Below are 14,329 nucleotides of genomic sequence, written 5' to 3'. Positions count from 1 at the left end.
TTGGCCACCGCAGGAAAGGCTGGCTGGACAGGTGCAGAGAGCTTTTTTTTTCTTTTTTGGGACTGAGATGGAACAGCGGGGAACCTGTCCTTCTTACCCACATAGCTGCTGTGACACATGGCTGCACATGAAAGTTCTTTGTAAAGGATGAAGCCTTCTAGAAATAGAGATTATTATTAGGAGTTGGCTGAAGGCTTTCTGAGTGTCTTAGCTGCTAGAATGCCATTGTGTTCCACGACCACAAGACACTGTCATTTCCATCACTGCCCTGGAAGTGACCACAGGCCTCCCACAGTAGGGCATCTAGTAGGTGTTCAGTAAACGTTTGTTGAATTATAACAACTGTTGTGAGTTCTCCATGACTCAGGCCGTACGTGGGATAACGATTGTATGTACTGAGATGTGTTCCCTCTGGCAGAGGCCGCGTGGCAGGAGGTCTAGCAAGGGGAAGGTGGGGAGGGTTTCTGTGGATCTGATCTGCATTGGTATCTGGAACCAGTGTAGCAGCTTCACAGTGAAGATCTTGTTCTTCCCAGAGTGTAAAGGGCGGGAGGAGTTTCACAACCTTCTTGCTTCGCAATACTCTGTCTTTTGCATTTCTAAAATAATTCTAAAGCTAATTGAATTCTAAGGATAATTTCCAAACTTCAGTGTAGATAATTGTGCGGCATCACACCCTAAAGTTTATTTTCCAGAGTTGTTTACCTGTTACGTTACTGACCACTTTGAGTTTTACTAAGTCATCCTTTCCCTTTGAGGAAGTACTAGTTAGGGCTACAGCAGTTCGGGGCAAGCACAGGGAAGAGGGCAAGTGAAGTAGTGATGGTTATTTGTAACTGGGTAATTTCTTAAAGAGTTGACTGTAGCTCCTCTATTTGGTGGTTCTGTCTGTTCCTTCTTTATACATTTCTGTGCCTCAGCTTGACGTTTTGTTCACAAATGTTTGTGGAATGAACCAGTGAATGAATTACATGTGTCTACTATGTGCTGGGTGCTAGGAGCCAGCGATGAATCAGCGGGGCAGGGTCCTTGCCCTAATGAAATTTTTCGTCTACGGATGGAGGTAGACACTAAAGAAAAAGTCAAATAAAGATTCAAACTATGGTAAGCGATGACTTTCGTCTACGGATGGAGGTAGACACTAAAGAAAAAAGTCACATAAAATAAAGATTCAAACTATGGTAAGTGATGAAAAGAAAAAGCACTGGAATCGTGGGATCCTGCTTAGCCTGGGGGCGGGGTTGGCATCGGGGAAGGCCTTTCTGAAAATGAGATGTTAAATCACCCCTGCAGAATGGGACAGTGTTAACCGAACAAGGAGAGGCGTGAGGGCACGTGGATTCCAGGCACAGAGAAGACCCACAGGGAGGGGTGTGTTCCGGTCAGATATCTGAAGAAAGGGGGTGTGGCTAGAGCAGAGAGAGCAAAGTAGCACGAGATGAAGCAGAGAAATAAGGCTGCGGGGTTGTCCATTTGGTATCTCCATATAAAGAGCAATCAACGAACATTTATTATTGAAAGTCTACTGTGTAGCCAGATGAGTTTTGTTATGATGTGTGCTGTATCTGAATCAGACGTAGCGGCCTCATGGTAAGGGCCTCGTTCGGCAAACAAGGAGAAAGTAACTTAGATTAAACTTCAATACCAGGAGGATGTATTTACTCTTTAGCTAGAGAAAGCTTTGAGTCCCCTGGAGCTGACATCTTTGAAATAGCATAGAACACAAGTCCCACAGGCTCTTCTTTTATGAAGAACAGATCAGACAAGGGGAAGAGGTTTGGTTCTCTCGAAAGGGCACTGGATTACGGGACAGGAGACAAGACTCCAGCACAGACAGTGCCGTGACTAGCTGTGCGACCTCAGATGGCCTCACAGTTTTAGTAATCACTTTCCTCATCTGTAACGTGTGAGGTCGAGACTCAGTGACTTCAGCGGTCTTTGTTCTGATTGGGATCAAATCTGCCACGACCAAAAATGGGAGGAGAAATGCACTAGGAGACCTGCCCTCCTGCTGTGAACCCCTGAGCCAAGGCCCATTTCTTTGGGGACAAAGAGGACTATGTTGGGGATCTTGAAGGAGGCTGCCTCATGAACTACTCTTTAACCCGCCCCGTCCTCACCTGCAAAACCTTTTCCCCGACCTCCTGTCTGACACTGGGACTAGCCTTCCTTCTGCTTTACACCGTAGAGCCTCCTCCATCTCTGGCTGGCCCCCAGGTGTTAACTCCCATCCTTCCCCGTGAAGCATCTCATCTCAGTCCCCTTTTAGTGCCCAGCATCTTATCTGAAATATAAAGGTGCTCAGTAGAATGAACCCAACATTCTTTTCTTTCCTATGGTGCCATCCAGAAGTGCAAGAGGAAGTGACAAAGGCCGCATATCGGTTTCCCAAGGCTGCCGCAACCAATTACCGCAAACTTGGCAGCTTAAAACAATAGGAATGTGTCCTCTCACAGTTCTAGAGGCCAGAAGTCTGAAATGAAGGTGCTGACGGGACCACGTTCCCTCCGAAGCCTCGGGGGGAAAGTCTTTCTCGCTGCTTCTAGCTTCCGGCTTTAGGTGTTCCATGGCTGTGGCGACGTCACTCCGATACCTGCCTCTGTTTTCACGTGACCTCTCTGTGTGTCTTATCCTTTTATTTTTCTTATTAAGACACTTGTCGTTGGATTTAGGGCCCACTGGGGTAATCTAGAATGATCTCATTTTGAGATCTCTAACTTAACTACATCTGCAAAGACTCGGTTTTGTTTTTGTTGTTTGCTTGTTTTTGCAAATAAGGGCACATTCACAGTTTCCAGAACATAGGTATCTCTTTGGAGGGGAACTATTCAACTCCTGACAGGCCGTTGATTTCTGAAGCGTTTGGCCCACCAAAATGCCTTCCTTTGATTTTATTCATTTTTCTTCTTTATAAACTTGACATCTTTGAAGTCGCGTCAGAGCACAAATCTCAGTGGAATGTCACAGAGTGCAGGCGGCAGGCTGGAGAGGCTGAGAGTACAGGCTCTGAGGTCGCATGGCCCCGGTTCGAACCCCAGCATTTTCCAACTCCTCTGTGGCTCAGTTTTGCCTTCTGTACATTGGGCACAATAATATCACCCACCTCTGAAGGCTGTTGTGGGCTCAAATAGGATACTCGTGAAAGAGCCTAGAACTGACCCCAAGTAAAGTACTCCATAAATGTTAATTATTATTGTTATTATTAGTGGAAGATAAACATGCATTACGAATGGGTAGGGGATGGTGAAAATGATCGGATGGCTGGGCGGTGGCTAGAAAGCACCAAAGCTTTAGCATCGTCTGGAGGTAGAGTTCTTTGATGCCTTGGCTTACCTGTGGCCACCTGCCTTAGAATAAGACATGTTGGTGGCCCTCCTTGCAAGACCTACTCTGAGCTGCTGTGTTTGCTGATCGGAGGCGTGGGCTCTGGCAGCCAAGCCAAACCAAGGGCGCAGAATTCCAAACAGAGATAGGGAGCTGCCAGGCGGACACACCAGTAGGGCATTCCCTGGGAGCGCTGCCCCGATATCCACTCTCCCAGGCCACTGTGCTCTAGACAGGAGCCTTTCTCTTCCCGAGACTTGCGCTGGACGCGACACCTCCCACCCTGCTGACCTGCTTCAGGTCCAAGAAGCGAGCAAGTGCCGGTGCTTCTGGGCACGGCCAGGGGCCCTCGCTGGTCAAGGTGAGGCTCGTGGCTCTGTTTCTTGTTACTGAGCTCCATCCGGGCCACCCTCTACTGCAGTCTGAGCTCTGGGAAGCCCTGGGGGATGTTCTCCTTCTCCTTGTGCTTAGATACATGGGCCATCATGGGGGAGGTCCCAGTCGGAGCACATAGACACTCGGATTTAGCAACAGACTGCCGTGTGGCTGTACGCCAGTCCCCTAACCTCTCTGCACTGCGATGTTCGGCGTCTGGGAAGTGAGGCTTGCACAGTCCCTGACTCTCATGAAGTGCTTGGACATGTGTGGCTCCGGTTGACGTTGGGGAGGCAGCATAGAGTGGAGGTCTGACGGGCCAGAGCTTGATGGCAGCTTATGACCTTGGCTGGGTTACTTAACTTTATAGACTCCAATTTCCACATCCGAAAAAGAGATTGAAATGTCAACGGTTGTGGGGATGATTAAATGAAAAAAATATGTGTGTAGAACCTTTAGCCCAAAGACTGGCTAATCCTGCACCCTAATGAACAATAGCTATTATGACTGTCCCAGAGCACTTGGAAAATTGATAATTAAATAGTAAAATGGAGGAACATATTGAATAAATTATACATTGTGCAATGGATAACTGTTTGTTGGCTCAGTCCCAATGTGATCTAGATGGAAAAGCATCCTGCCTGCAGTGAGGAGACCTGGCTTTGTCCCTAACTTAGCCAGTTGGTAGCTGGGTGGCTTTGCCTAACCTCTCTAAGCCTCAATTTTTCTGGTCTTAAAATAAGAATAATAATAGTTTTGTTTTTTTTTTCATTTGCCAGGAGCTCTTCTAAGTGCTTTACATATATAAACTCACTAACGAAGTAGGTATTATTTGATACCCACTTTACAGATGAAGAAAAGGAGGCTCTCTATGCTTATAATCACACAGATTATAAGTAGCAGAGGCCTAACTTAGACCTGAGCCTGTGTCTTACCCAGTGTCCTATGGAAATACCATGAGTCTGTGTTTTCTCACAGGCTTCTATTAGGGTCCCATGTGTGGCTATGTGCTTGGGAGAGGGTAAAACATCTTACAGAAAGGACATGGAGTCACTATGTATCTCCTTGGGTCTTGGCTTCATCCTCCTTTGTTTTATGCATGGCATTTGTCACTGTGTAAATTGGCATTTTTAAGCAGGTCTAGGTATAGACACATTGTATTAAAATGTTAGTTCAATATATAGACTTCCCCAGTTCTGATTTTGCTGCTATAGTTGTTTGGGGGATCAGTGGGGGCTTTCTCATTGTTTGTGTGGAATAATCTTTACAGAGAGTCTCCTGAGTTTGAGGCCCAGAACTAGACACAACTTTAGACCCCTTCTCTTTGGTGTTTCTGAGTTGAGACTGGAAAGGTCAGAATCAGGATGCCTCTGCATGTTCAGGACTCCACACATTTGGACCCTGAGCTGTGGTTGAAACTCCAAGGACAGTTACTCCCTGAGAAGTCAACAGGACCAAGAGAGCATCCTCCTTTTAACCAAGAGGCTCCCACTCCAGTTTTTGCAAAAGTAGTTTCAAAGGAAACTGAGCAGAGCCCTCAGGAAAGTTTTGGCTGAGTGAGGGAGAGAGTTTGATGGATTCTGTTGTTTCTGAGACCCTGTAAGTCTCACACAAAACGTTCCCTTGAGACAAGCTGTTCTGTCGTGCCTCTCCAAAATGCCTTCAGAGTAATGTTTGATTGCACAGCTTGATAGATGAGCCTTCAGCCTCATTTCCTTCTATGCAGGACATCAGTGAATTTCTGATGGCAATTTATTTTTCTTTGTAATCATGTCTGGGGTATGGATGACTGGAAGCTGTTTGTGATTGCATTGAATTGCCTCATTATGTTTCAAGTTTTGGCTGATTAGAGAGCTTCATTCGACTACACTAACTGAAGTTTTTAATCTTGGAATTAATCATCTTAAGTGAAGTAGATTTTCGCTCCTCTTGGTTGCAGAACTCATTAAGGAACTCAAACACGAAAAGGAGAGAAAATTCTTTGCAGGTTATACTGGAAATATCAGTCTTTCCTGTTCACTACTGAACACTTTTGCTTTTAACTGATATAAATTTTCTTTCATTTTTTTTCCTTTTTAAGTATACAGAGAAAAGTAATAAGGCTATCATATTTACTCCTTGGAGCATTTTATGTAATGTGCAGGAGTTCTGAAGGAAAGCTCTGTTGGAGAAAATTCATTCTGGATGAGTGGGATTCAGGATGTATCTGTCATCAGAGTGAGCCTGGTCTGTGTTTGGAGAGCATGTGTTGTGGGCGTCCATGTTTATTGAGGTATTAGCATTCCTGGAGTAAACATAGAATAAATGAACATCCAGAAATCACAGCAATTTCAATAAACAGATTTATGACCTGGATTTGGTTCCTATTTTTCTTCTGGGTCTCAGTGTCTCTATCTGTTGAATGAGTAGGTTGATCTTGATTAGCGGTTTTTAAACTTAAAAAGTTTATTCATTCATTACTCCAAGTCTCAATATATAAAATAGATAAAAATGGATCCTCTTGGGTCAAAGCGGTCGACCCAAGGGGTCGAGGGAGGAGCAGGAAGGCAGATTGGGACACCTCGTCACCCATTTGGCCTTCCCTTACTTCCTCCCACCCCTGAACCTTTGGGCAGACACCTGGGCTTGAGATCATTGATAATCCCTCCTGTCAAATATCTAGAATATTTTTTCCAACCTTTACTTTTGCTCAAACTCTTTTCTCTAGTCATGCTGCCCAAAGATAGATATGGAAATGATTTAATATTTATCATTTCATCTCTTCTTAACCAAAATTTCATAGTTCTATTATGATTCACTCATGGCTATTTCATCTCAGAGGAACTAACATATATTCTCATTTCCCCTTTTTGCATGTCTCAGGAGTATTTTTTTTTTGGTTTTCAGTCTACTGGATTGTAAGGTAGTGAGCTCCTCACCACTGGAGGCCAAAGAGAAAGGGCTGGCTTGTCAGTTGACAGAGTTTTATTTATCTTATTAAACAAATACCTCTCGAATACTGAGTATGTACATAGCACTAAAGTATACATCGCACCTTACCTAAGGGAGGAGAGACAGACACGTAAGCAATGTGTGCAATGACCTGCTTCACTAGCTTACATTACAAAGAAGTCACGTTGTCTTTTACCATTCAAAGTAATTGCTTAAGCACGTTAGAAGAATGCTCAGCTTGTTTTTCATGAAGGTATGCCTTCCTGCTCTTAAGTTTCTCTGGAAGCATAAAGAGCAGTTTTGCTTTTAAATATTAGGCAAAGAGACAAGGTCAGTCCATTCATAGTCACAGATTTTGTTCTTATCACTCAAAATTATGTTTCTATTGAAAAAGAGTCCTTCTTTGGTAAAGGATGGTCTCAGGGCTTCCTTAGGTTATAACACCCTGGTTTGTACTTGGATGCTCAGCCATTTCAGTACCAAGGCCATTGAGTTGGGAGGGGCTTCCAGCCTCAGCCACACCATTGACCGGCGGTAGCCTTCCCCATGACCATCTAGGCTTGGTATTGGGCACTAGATACCAATCTAGACTCATTTGTCCTCATGGTGAATCTCCCTCCCCACTCCCACCATTCTGAACATCAGTCAGAGACAAACATAATCCATCAGAATATTTCTAACAAAATTGGACTTCCAGAGCATCTCTATTCCTTTCCTCCAGGTAATTCCCAGGCCCTCATGCAGATTTGCCTATTCCTCCCCAGCAGCCTCTGAAATCTGAATAACCAAGGGCATGTGGAGGCAGTACAGCAGTGAGATAAGGAGATCTCATCTTATAGCTGCAGAACTAAGAGGTACTGGTGAAGCCATGCATCCTTGAAGAGGGTCTGCTGCAGGGGGCCTTGCTGGGTGCATTTAGTCAGAGAAGCAACTGGCGACTTATAACTGGCAGCTTAGTAACATTCACCTGGCTAAGTACCCAGCCACAACTATAAGGGAGTGGTCCAAGGTGTGACTGTTGGGTGGGAGTGGTAGGATCATGGAGACATCAGGTCCCTAGGCAGGGAGAGAATAAAGTACCCCTGCTGAAACCTCCAGTGGCTTCCTTGGTATGATTCCATTTATATTAAGTTCAAAAACGGACAAAACAAAATTATATTAGAAATAGAAATAGTGGTTGTCTTAGTCTGTTTGGGCTACTGTAACAGACATACCATATATTGGATGGCTTAAACAGTAAACACTTATTTCTCACAGTTCTGGAAACTGGGAAGTCCAAGGCACCTGCAGATTCAGTGTCTGATGAGACCATTGTCTGATGAGACCATTGTCTGATGAGTGTCTGATGACAGACATGGCAGAGACTGAGAGAGAGAGAGAGAAAGAGAGAGAGACAGAGAGAGACAGAGAGAGACAGAGAGAGAGAGCGAGCATGCTCCAGTTCTTTGGTTCTACTGGCACCAATCCCATTGTGAGGAGTCCACCTCCATGACCGCATCTAAATCCAGTTACTTCCCAAAGATCTTACCTTCAAATACCGTCACATATGGTACTAGGACTTCATTGTATAAATTTTGGAGGGACACAAACATTCAGTCCATAGCATTGTCTAATCTCTCCAAGTCAGTTTCTCCACTTTAAACTGAGGCTAATAACGTCTCCTCCCAAGGTTGTTCTGGTCATTCAATGAATTGTCACATTCATTGAATCTGACACATAGTAGGTTTCAAACACACATTCATCCTCTCCACCCATCTCTTCCCTTCTTCCCGGGATCTTATTCCTCTTTGAAGATCAAACTAGAGGGTCATCTCCTCCGGATGTCTTCTTTGACTCTTCTCTGCCCACGTCGGTCATTCTTTCCTCCAAGAGCACATGGCACTGACCCAAGATAGCATTGCTCAGCTGTGCTTATAACAGTGCAGCCACACTGTGAGTGCCTCTCAGGCCAAGGACGCTGTTGGATTAGTTTTGGCATACCAGGCCTAACACAGTGCTGGGGACACAAATAGACTCCATATATGTTTCTTGAATCATCGCCTAAGGGACTAGTGATAGAGAAGTAACCAACCAATAAAAGCCATTTCGACATGATGAAAAAGAAAGGAAAAGAAGGATGCATTAGAAAAGGAAATGATTTTAAGAAATGGATTGAGACCAAAGCTGGGTGACAGCCAGAGCTGATGCACCATTTAACAGAGTACAAATGGTTCATTGGGCCCCAGAGTGAATAATTTCCTCTTTCCCCACAGTTCCAAGGTAAGAATTAAGGCAAGGCTTAGCAACTGATATTTCATTCCCTTCTCTTATTATGCTCTCAGTCTTGTAATTGCCTGAATTCCTTTTGTCTGCTATGATACATTTTTGAAGAGAGCCAAAAAAACTTCCATCGAATTCGTGTGAAGTTTTCTGTATATATGCTCTATCTGTCCATTTATCTACCCATGTGTCAGTAGTCACTGAACCCTGCTGTGTGTCAGGCATTATGCTAGGTACAGAATTAAATAGGCATGGTTACTGCCTTCAAAAGTGCAGCATCTAATAAAGAAGAATGACCTTTTTAAAGAAACTATGATGACCTATGTGATAAACATTGTAATAGAGATAAGAACAAAGTGCTAGTAGAATCCAGAAAAATGAACAACTTGATCCTCTTTGCAAAACTGGAGAACCTAGTTTTGCAAGGAAGTAGCTGAACTGGGCCTAGAAGATTTGGGTGTTGACAGGTAGAGATGGGAGAGGTCACCTTCAGTAGAGCGCTTGGAGTGAGAAATGGTTCATGGGCAAAAGAGTGTGATGAATCCAGGAGAAGCCGTCCTTTGGGCTGGAGTACAGAGTTTGGGGGGTCAGGTGATGGACTGGTGGGCTGAGACTATGTTGTGGAGAGCCCCAAGGGATATTCATAGAATGTTGATTTTGCTTTTATATTAACATCTGTGGGATGTAGCACTTTAGTTTTTTCAAACAGAATGTGGCGTCTTCTATCTCATTCGATCTTCATGATAGCTCTTTAAGGTAGCTATCACTTATCCTCCATTGTATAGCTGAGGACACCGATGAGCAGAAAGGTTAAGGATCTTCTCAAGGTTACATAATTAGAGGGTGGCCCAGCCGATACTCAAAGCCATGACTTTGGATCCCAACGTCTACGCTTTAAAAAAATTAAACATTTTGTTAAATCATGACATATACACAGAAAACACACACAAATTATAAATGTATTACTTAGAAATTTTCACCAAGTGAATATAGTAAGTAGTATTCTCTAAATCAAGCCAGGGAAGTTTGACATCTTCCCAATATTACATTTTCCCATTCATGAGCATTTATCACTTTATACAAATAATTTATAATTTCCAGTGTAGAGGTCCCGTTCATATTTCCTAGATCGATTCCTAAGTTTTTGACTTTTTGAATGCTATCATAATACCTCCTATGTATAATTTCAGTTTATAATTCTTTATTTTTGGTATAGAGAATTACAATTGATTTTTGTATATTGACCTTATTTCTAGGGGCCCTGCTCAATTCACTTATGAATTCAAATAGTCCAACTTTATTGAACTGGTACAGTGTTGAATAGAAGAGGTGACAGTGAACATCTTTGTCTCCTTTTTTTTTAACCTTTGGGGCAAGGTTAAAGTCTTTCAATATGTACTATTGGTATAGTACAAGTCTTTCAATATGTACTATTGCTATAATATTAACTCTAGGGTTTTAGTAGATATTCTTTATCATATTATGGAAGTTCTCAGCTCTTCTAGTTTGCACAGATGGCAGAGTGGAGAATGATCTGCAGGAATTGGAGAGGATAGAAAGACCAGTTCGGAACTGAACTAGATCAGGAGCAGTGTGGATACAGACCTGGAATGCATGAGTCATGTCCTGGGTTCTCTTTCCTCAATGGTTCTTGCTTGATCGCTGCTCACCTCATAAAAGTTGTCAGGGTTCTCTTTCTCTCAGCATCCCCAAAAATTATTCTTTAAGATGTTTGAGATAAAGGTGTGGCCAAATTCATTTGGAAAAATCTGAATATTATATTACCTTCTTAGGGAGTCACGATCAACACCAGCATATTAAAGGCTCTGAGAATACTATAGCAAAGGTAGTTACTTAATTTAATTGAATACAGGAGCTGTCTTCAGTGTCTATGACACCAAAAAAACAGGGTTTAGAAGAAATTTCATAGCCCTTCTTTTTATCCATTATAGAGTTTAATGATTCTTACCTGTAACATAATCTGTTGTGTCAACATATTGGTGTCTCTGAGGCTGTAAACAAACATTTCTCTTCCCCCTTATGTTTAAAACTCATTGAGAAATAAACCTAGGCATGAAATAGAGATCAAGACAGCCCTTTTTTTTTTTTTTTTTTGCGGGCAAAGCTACATTGGAGGAAGCTGTATGGATTGGAGTTCGGACTGGTTTTTAAATACTTCCCTGTGAATCAGATGGACCCACCTACCCAGCTGCAGGGAGGAGCAGCCCTGCCTCAGTAACTTACTTCCACTTGGCAGTAGGAGCAGAAAGTAGAAAGGAATGTTGTGTGGGAAAGCAGAGCCAAGGAAGAAAAGACCGCATGGGAACAGAAACCTTGGACCTTAACCCTACTCAAGAGGAATTAAACAATGGATACCATACTCTTATCATTCTGCCAAGAGATAGCCCATGAATAGAAGGGAAGAGGAAGTTTTGAGGAGTGAAGAAAAGCAGAAAGCCTGAAAAGGGTGGGAGTTTGAAAACTCGTTTATGTGGGGACATAGGGAGAGAGAGCAGCTTGTTCCAAATGTTGGGGAGCTGCCCGTGATCTGTTTTTGGCTCAGGGGTTGATTCATTTGTCTTTAGGAGAACAAAGATCAGGGCTCTGATTAGCCTGGATATAAAGAGGATAGAATAGGAAAAATGAACATTTTCTTATGGGCCTAGGTGAGAGAAGGTTTGGGGTTGGAGAGGATCCAGCAGCCCTAATGGTCCGAGTCCCCGGCACCACTATATTTGCCAATATTTGTTCCTCTATTTTCTGTGCGCTCTAACCAACCCAGTCGTGGACGGATCTTAGTTATAAAGGAGGAGGAGCAGGAGTGGATGGAGGCCAACGGCCAGAGCTTGGAAAAGCTTTCTCAACCCTTGGAAGATGCATCAATAGTAGGCACTGTCCGTGTGCTGCGCGGTGGCTGAGATGCATGAAAGGAAAACATCTTGCCCTTGAACTTTTGCCCTTGAACTTTTGGCAAAGATCTCAGAAGGGTCGTGAGGCTGGAACCTGGGCTGGTTCTACATGATGTGACTCCAAATTATTCCTGAGTCATGCTTGATTCAGAGAAACCAGAGAAGGAGAGATTCTTTAGCATCCTTGGAGATGCATTTCCTAGACTCAGCTGACTCTCTCAGGTGAAATATCAAGGTTCTCGTGTCATTCTGTTGACTGGTGACATTTGAATCTCATTACAATGGCCGATGGGACTGGAACATACAAAATGAGGGTGAAATATCAAGGTTCTCGTGTCATCCAGTGATAGAGAAACATCCACTCACCCCAGTGAGGGAAGAGACTCCAAATTGCAGTGAGCAAGAAGGAACTAGCTCTCGTGAAGCTAGCAACCAATGCCCTGTCCATTCAGGCCAGTGCCTGGGATGCTTTAGACTCAGTTCTGCCAAGATTGGGCTGATCCTGTGCAGAAATAGAAAAGTCAGCTAATGTGGGCTCTCTGCTGGAATGGGGATTGAATGGAAGAGAAGTTGGGGTTGGATGATAAAGTTCATTCAGCCTACACAAATATATCCACCAAGTTCTGAATTTCCTAAGTTTCATTGTTCCTTTTGGTTAAAAAATTATCTTTTGAACTTTCTTTAAAAACTATAAACCTTCTCTTTGAGAGGATAGCTCACTGGTGCTGGTGACTTAACCACAGGGTTGTTGCAACCCTGCTGCGCATTAGAATCCCCTCTTGGGGACTTTAAGAACTGCTGAGCCTCGGCCCCACTGCTCACCAATGAAATCAGACTCTCTGAGATGGGATCTGGCCACAGTGTGGGGGCAGGTCTAGAAAGCGTCCCCAGATGAGTCCAGTGGGCAGCTAAGGTTGAGCATCATTGCCCTAATGAAATAGAATATTGAACAGGCAAGTCGTGATAGAAGATCATGGGGAGAGAGGAAGAAAAGTTTCAGTCTTGATGAGGCAGAATGTCACATGGATTTGTATTTTAATAATCTTCTGTCAAAACCCACATATTAGCTGTTTCTATGTTTGGCAGTTTGCCTTTAATGAATATAATCCAGTCTTAGAAGTAAGGTAAGTACACAGATGGGTTCTTCCCAAGGAGGTATTTCCTAGAATGCAACTGGGAATTTATCGAAGGCTCCTTAGATAACCTCGGGATGGTGGTACAGCTTGATATTGTTTAGTTTTGAAAACAGACTTGATTACATGCACATTTATTTTTTTGGATAAAGTAATTTTATTAAACATGTTGTTAAACATATTTATTTAAGTTTACAAGAGTTTTCGCATAAAGAAATTCACGAATCAGCCAAATTTTTTTAATGTACTAGGCGTTCAGACTCTGGGTTTGCAGGCTGAGGGGCACAGGTTACCTTTGTCTCTTGTGCTCATAGGTGGCAGGGAGAGCAGCGGGGTCAGGACCGGTCATGCCCGTTGACGCAGTTAACTTAGCGTTTGGTCGCTTGGCCTCCGCTGCTTCTATTCCGCATGGAAAGTAGAAAAGGTGATTCCAGAAGGTGAATCTGGTGATGCTAACGGAAGCCACGTGAAGACCCTGGTTGTGAGCCATTTCCTTATCCTGGCTCCACTGAGCCATGGATGTGACATTACATTAGCGCTTTGTAGGGCTCTTAACGGCTCAGCGTGAGAGCTCAGTGAGGGCGTATATATCGCATCCCAGGGAGAGCAGCCATTAACGTTACTGCCACTTTCTGCAGAAGAGGTGCCTGGAGCTCAGAGAAGTCCCGTGGCCAGGCCCCTGACATAGTAGAAAGTACATAGATGAGACCCACACTCCAGCTATCCAGCTGCTCTTCCCAGGTGCCAGGCTGACTGCGTCCCCAGCAGTGCAGGCCCTGGGGTTCAGCATGGAGCGACACCACATCGAACAGATGTACTGAAGCAAATCTAACTCGTGCACTGTTTACTGTTCTTACTGTTTGGATACAGATATCGGAGTCATGGTAGCTTTCACCCCGAGGAGACCAGGTTGGTATCGGGGTTTCTGTGTGTCTCTTGATTTCTCTTGGGGTGGCCCTGGGAGGAGATCCAATAGATTCTAAACCAGACAGCCCTACCCACTCTGTGAAGTGGGAGTGTCCCGTGTGGGCATTTTGGGCAAACTAGAGAGGAATGTATGTGGCAACCTATAGACGTACCAGGTAAGATTTACTGGCTGATCCCAAGACATTGGCTGGAAACCCTGACAAGCACTTGTTTCTGAAAATGGATAATGACGACATCTGCCTGGTGGTATGTTGTGGGAATCCTGGGAGATAATGTATATAAAACGGTGTTCCTGGCAAGTGGTTAAAATTTTTTAAGCTCACTCAGAGAAATATGACAGCACATTTCCTTGTCATTCACATGGTGATAATTCACAGCATGTTTTGTGCTTTACAAACATTGTTTCCTATTTTAATGTCACCCTGTGAATTGGGTAAGAAATGTCCTTGTGTCACATGTGAATGAAACAGG

The sequence above is a fragment of the Pteropus alecto genome, unplaced genomic scaffold, assembly GCF_000325575.1.
Source record: "Pteropus alecto unplaced genomic scaffold, ASM32557v1 scaffold164, whole genome shotgun sequence".
Lineage (NCBI taxonomy): Eukaryota > Metazoa > Chordata > Mammalia > Chiroptera > Pteropodidae > Pteropus > Pteropus alecto.
This window is presented reverse-complemented; position numbering follows the sequence as displayed.